The sequence below is a fragment of the Rissa tridactyla genome, chromosome 15 (genome assembly GCF_028500815.1).
Source record: "Rissa tridactyla isolate bRisTri1 chromosome 15, bRisTri1.patW.cur.20221130, whole genome shotgun sequence".
Classification (NCBI taxonomy): Eukaryota; Metazoa; Chordata; class Aves; order Charadriiformes; family Laridae; genus Rissa; species Rissa tridactyla.
Window position 1 is genome coordinate 422,539 of NC_071480.1, and position 6,191 is coordinate 428,729.

The window sequence follows — 6,191 nt, forward strand, 5'->3', positions numbered from 1 at the left end:
GAAGTCTGAGGCTGGACCACCCGTACCAACTAACTGGTTCAACAGGTGCTTCGTCTGACTTCCATGGTGCAACGCCCTGCCTTGCTCACTCCTGGCACATAAAGAAAATTTGCAGGGAGATCTGGCCCTAACCAGGCGCTGCCCGTTGTAGGAGAAGCTGAGCCGGGCTCTGAAGGGGCCCGACAGCTAATGCCCTCTGCCCGCTCTTGCTCTTGCAGGGTCGCCTCCCTCCGTGAGACATGTCGTGCTACGGCCCGTGCCTGCCAGCTGCCTGCGGCCCCACCCCACTTGCCAACAGCTGCAACGAGCCCTGCGTCACCCGGTGCGCTGACTCCAGCGTTGCGATCCAGCCCTCGCCAGTCGTGGTGACGCTGCCGGGCCCAATCCTCAGCTCCTTCCCTCAGAGCACAGCCGTGGGATCCACCGCGTCGGCTGCCGTGGGGAGCTCTCTCAGCGCTGGCAGTGTGCCCATTGCTTCTGGGGGCTCCCTGGCTCTGGGGGGCTTTGGGTGGTCCGGTCTGGGCCGTGGGCTCTGCGGGCCCCTGGCACGGGGCAATCTCTTATGCTGAAGCCCGTGGACTGCCTGCCCATGGTCAAGCACCAGGAGCCTCGAGGAAAGCCCTGGAGCCAGCCCTGAGAGCGCGGCCATGCTCTGCCGAGGAGCCAAGCGCCCACGCCTCTGCCTGGAGGAAGGGCCCGGCGCTGGCCTTCCGTCTCTTCCCAAGGGAGCCTCTCTCTTTCCCCCTCTTGCTCTGCTTTACCTTGCGCTCCCCATGAAATACGTCCTCTTTCCTTCTGCAGCGATAGGCCTAGGTGATACGTGGTTGCCAGAGCCTTGAAGAGGAATCGGAAAGGAAGCATCCCTGGCGTGGGGACTTTCCTTCAGATGGCAGCACTTCTCTGAGCTTTGCTCAGCCTCCAAACTGCATTGCTTAAGCTCTCGTCTTTTCCATTTTCCTTTGATTGTCTCATTAAAGGCATTGGGCACCAGCTTTGCCAGAGAGTCGTCTTTCATTCTCCCCTCTTCTCCAATACCAACCACCTGAGTATCCAAAAGCATCAGCACGGGGAACATGCTGATACACAAAATATCAGCCTGGGGAACAAACAAGAGGAGCTAGAGACGCGAGCACGCCTGCAGGGCTATAATTTATTGGCATCACAGAGACGTGGTGGGATGGCTTCTGTGAGTGGTGTGTTGGAATGGAAGGATACAGGCTCTTCAGGAAGGACAGGGAGGGGAGACGAGAAGGGGTTGTTCCCCGCTATGCCAATGACCAGCTGGATTGCATGGAGCTCCACCTGGGGAGGGATGAGGAGCCGACCAAGAGCTTATGGGTGATGTTATAGTGGGGGTCTGCTCCAGGCCATCCATTCGGGCAGACCAAGGCCCTCTGTAGACACGTTCACTAGCCCTGGTCCTCATGGGGAACTTCACCCAGCCCGATATCTGTTGGGGGGACAACACAGCAGGGCATAAGCAATCCAGGAGATTCCTGGAATGCCTTGATGATATTTTCCTTCTCCAAGTGATGGAGGAGCCAACAAGGAGAGGTGCCATGCTGGACCTTGTTCTCACCAACAAGGAGGGGCTGGTGGGGAGGGAATGTGAAGCTCAAGGGCAGCCTTGGCTGCAGTGGCCGTGAGGTGGTGGTGGTGGAGATCCTTAGGGCAGCGAGGAGGGTGCACAGTAAGCTCGCTAACCCGGGCTTTGTGAGAGCAGACTTTGGCCTGTTCAGGGATCTGCCTGGTAGAGTACCGTGGGATAAAGCCCCGGAGGGAAGAAGGGCCCCAGAAAGCTGGGTAATATTCAAGGATCACCTCCTCCAAGCTCAGCAGCGATGCATCCCAACAAAGAGGAAGTTGAGCAAAAACATCGGGAGGCCTACATGGATGAACAAGGAGCTCCTGGACAATCTCAAACAGAAAAAGGAAGCCTACAGAGGGTGGCAGCAAGGACAGGTAGCCTGGGAGGAAAACAGAGAAATCATCCGAGCAGCCAGGGATCAGGTTAGGAAAGCTAAAGGCCAGACAGAGTTCAACCTGGCCAGCCAGGGACATCCAGGGCAACAAGAAAGGCTTCTATAGGAATGTCGGTGACAAAAGGAAGACTAGGGAAAATGTGGGCCCTCTCCGGAAGGAAACAGGAGACCTGGTCACCCAGGATATGGGCAAGGCTGAGGTAATCAGCGACTTTCTTGCCTTCACTTGCCAGTGCCCTAGCCAAACTGCCCAAGTCGCAGAAGGCAAGGGCAGGCGCTGGGAGAGTGAGGAACCACCCGCTGTAAGGAGAAGACTGGGTTTGAGTCCACGTGAGAACCTGAAGGTGCACAAGTCCATGGGACCTCATGAGATACATCCGCGGGTCCTGAGGCAACTAGTGGACGAAGTTGCCAAGCCACTGTCCATCATGTTTGAGCAGTCGTGGCAGTCCAGTGAAGTTCCTGCTGACTGGAAAAGGGGAAACATAACCCCCATTTTTAAAAAGGGGAAAAAAGGAAGACGCGGGGAACTACAGGCCCGTCAGTCTCACCTCTGTGGCCGGCAAGATCATGGGGCAGATCCCCCTGGAAACCGTGCTAAGGCAAATGGAATTGAGGAGGTGATCGGTGACAGGCAACGTGGCTTCACTAAGGGCAAATCGTGCCTGACAAATGTGGTGGCCTTCTACAACGGTAGAAGACTGGTGCTGTTTAACGTCTTTGTTGGCAACATGGACAGTGGGTTTGAGTGCACCCTCAGTAATGCTGCTGATGACACCAAGCTGTGTGGTGCAGTGAAGGGATGCCAACCAGAGGGGCCTTGACAGGCTTGAGAGTTGGGCCCGCCTGAACCTCGTGGAAGTCATCAAGGCCACATACAAGGTCCTGCACACGGCAATCCTAAGCACAAATACAGGCTGGGCGGAGAATGGATTGAGAGCAGCCCTGAGGAGCACTTGGGGGTGTTGGTTGTTGTTGAGAAGCTCAACATGAGGCAGCATGCCCCACAAGATGGGGAGGGATGTTTTATCAGGGAGTGTAGCGATAGGACGAGGGGTAATGGTTTTAAACTTTTCAGTTTAAATCTACCCTCTTTTCAGAGGGTAGATTCAGATTAGACTTTAGGAAGAAACTCTTTACTGTGAGGGTGGTGTGACTCTAGGACAGGTTGCCCAAAGAAGTTGTGGATGGCCCATCCCGGGAGATGTTCAAGGCCAGGTTGGACGGGGCTTTGAGCAACCTGGTCTTGTGGGACATGTCCCTGTCCATGGCAGAGGGGTTGTAACGAGATGATCTTTAAGGTCCCTTCCAAGCCAAACCATTCTATGATTCTACGAAAGGTATCCGGAGCTCAGCCCAGCTGTTGAGAGAGTGGACCAGTCCCAAAAGGCAAAAGCTGGAGGCTGGCTCCTTCTCTCCGATGCCAAGCAGTACACAAAGGTGTAGGCGTCAGGAGCAGAAGCAGGAGCTGGAGCTGGAGCCGGAACAGGAGAAGCAGCATCAGGAGGTGGAGAAGCAGCATCACTCAGGAGCAGTGGGAGCAGTGGCAGGAGCCACAGTAGCATGCTGACGAGGTGGCCGAGTGGTGAAGGCGATGGACTGCTAATCCATTGTGCTCTGCACGCATGGGTTCGAATCCCATCCTTGTCGGCCAGCTCCAACAATGTTGCTCTCAGTTGCCAGCATCTCGATGTGTACCCTCAAAGTAGCCTTTATTTTGGGATGGAACTTGCAAGTGTTTGAAGTGGCTCAGGACGCACCTTGACTGCTTCTGTCTCCACACAGGCAAGAGGAACCAGAAGGGAGGGATCAGGCCAATCAGCCTCTCCTCAGTCCCTGGGAAGATGATGGAGCAAAACCTCCTGGAAGCAGTTTCCCAACACGGGTAGCGAGGAAGGTGGGCTGGGCTGGCTTGGGAGTAGTAAGCATGGATTGACAGAGGAGAAGTCATGCTTCACCAAGCTGGTAGCCTCCTACAGTGAGGTGACTAGCTTGGTGAAGAAGGGAAGAGCAGCGGATGTTGTCTACCTTGACTTCAGTAAGGCTCAAGCAGCCACAGGAACAAAAAGCAAAATACGTGTAAACCACTTTCTGCCACAGAACATTTCAAGTAACGTCTTTTCTTATGGGAGACATCGCCCTTCTCAGTTCATAGAGTCTCAGAATCGTTGGAGTTGGAAGGGACCTCTTGAGATCCTGTAGTCCAAGCCAACGGCTCCAGCAGGCTCAACAAGGGGTTTCTGGCCTTGAAATGGAATTTCGTGTTTCCATTTCGTGAAATGGAATTTGTGCCCATTGCTTCTTGTGCTGCCAGTTGGTACAAGAGAGAAGAGTCGTGCTCCCTCTTCATTCCCTTCCACCAGGTATGGGAAAAATCCCAGCTATCACAGCCTCCCCTCATATTTCAGACACACCAAGCCCTTAACTAGTTTTGTGACAAAGCGGGGATCTGCAGGGAAGACCTGTGTGGAGGCAGGAGTAGCCAGCAGCCAGCCATGCCACAAAGGGATGTGCTGTCCCGGGTGGTCAGGAGCGACTTGGCAGGGGTCAGAGGGACAGGGACGATCCGGCGGGGTGGCTGGAGCCTCTTCGTGCCCACACGATCTCCCTGCTCTTACACACAATTGCACTTCTACTTCTCTGGCCACCCGCCTCCCTCTACCAGTCCCTGGACAGTTCCTTGGGACATCTCTTCCTTGGGATATGCTCTCCCTACCTTGCTCTCCCCTGGGCGTGCTCCACTCGCTGCATCATCTGGCTTGATACTCGACAGCAATTATACACACTCGCTTTCTCACACTCCACAAGCTGGCACATTGTTTCCACTCGCCCTGGTCTGTCCAGGTGCCGGCACCCCAGACAAACAGTCCCTATGACCTCTGGTCCCACTCCAGTGACTGTCACCAAGGAGACAGGAACCACGTCGACCTGTGGTGTGACTCCAGTTGCTGTCCCATAGACTTCCATACACACACGTGCACCCAGAATAGGGAGCCCCTCCCCAGGGCAAATAGTTCAGAACAGAACTTAAGACAAAGACCAGACAGGATGCACTGATCAGAAGCAGGCCATGGCCAGGCAAGCATCCTGAACAGCAACCAGTTCTTGAGGGACAAACACGTTATGACATCTCCCTCTAGTTTTCTCATGTTTTTTCCTGCCAGTACCACCCCGAGCCTTGCCTTCCCCCACCTCTAGTTCCTCCCCCAAAACATCCCATGCTGAGTCTCGTGCTGTCCCGTGATGCTCTTCCCCTGCACTCATCACAGCAGTTTACCAGATCAGCCATGAAGGTATTATACAAAACAGGCCCCAATACTGGGCCGTGGGGAACACAGCTGGTGTTCTGGTGGTGGTGGTGGTGGTGGTGGACCGGCCACCAACTGGATGTAAGTCCATTCACCACAACCCTTTGAGCCCAGCCGTCCGGCCAGGTCTTTTACCCAGTGAAGAGTAGACCCGTCCAAGCCATGAGCAGCCAGTTTCTCCAGGAGAATGCTGTGGGAAACAGCGCCAAAGGCTGCACTGGAAAACTGTGACGAGCCCTCCCTGCCCAAGCTTTCTCTTCACAACAAAAACACTGAAGTCCCTCCGCCTTTCCTTACAGGGCAGGTTCTCCAGCCCTTTGATCATCTCTGTGGCCCTCTTTTGGACCTCCTCCAGTCTGCCTGCGTCTTTCTCAAATTGTGGGGGCCAGAACCGGACACAGTTCTCCACATGTGGCCTGACAAGCGCTGAGTGGAATGGGGTGATCATTTCTCTACCTCTGGTAGTAATGGACCTTCAGATGCAGACCAGGATCTGATTTGCCTTTGCTCCTGCAGCGGTGCAATGCTGATGTACGTTCAGGCTGTTGTCCACCAGGACCCCCAGTTACCTTTCAGCAAGGCAGCTCCTCAGCCACATACAACCTAGCCTGTGCCAGGCCCTTTGGTTATGTCTTTGTTAAACTTCATACAGCTCTCGTGCTGTCCTGTGATGCTCTTCCCCTGCCCTCATCACAGTTTTCCAGGACTGAAAAGCCACTACAAAGAGGACAGAAGTTCTTCACAAAGAACCGTGTGGAGAGAACAAAGAGCAACCGGGAGAGGATTTACCTTTACGTAGGAAAGACATTTTTTAGAGTGAGAACGATCATGCGCTGCGTCAGTCTCCCCAGGGATATGGTAGAGTCCCTATGGCTAGAGGTGTCCAAGATGCAATTGGGCA

General features: G+C 54.6%; 1 non-coding gene across 1 annotated transcript; it reads left to right on the forward strand.

The window, feature by feature from the left end:
- Positions 1–3,550: 3,550 nt before the first annotated feature.
- Positions 3,551–3,632, forward strand: TRNAS-GCU (transfer RNA serine (anticodon GCU)). Its single transcript has one exon. It is a non-coding gene; the product is annotated as a tRNA-Ser (tRNA).
- Positions 3,633–6,191: the final 2,559 nt, after the last annotated feature.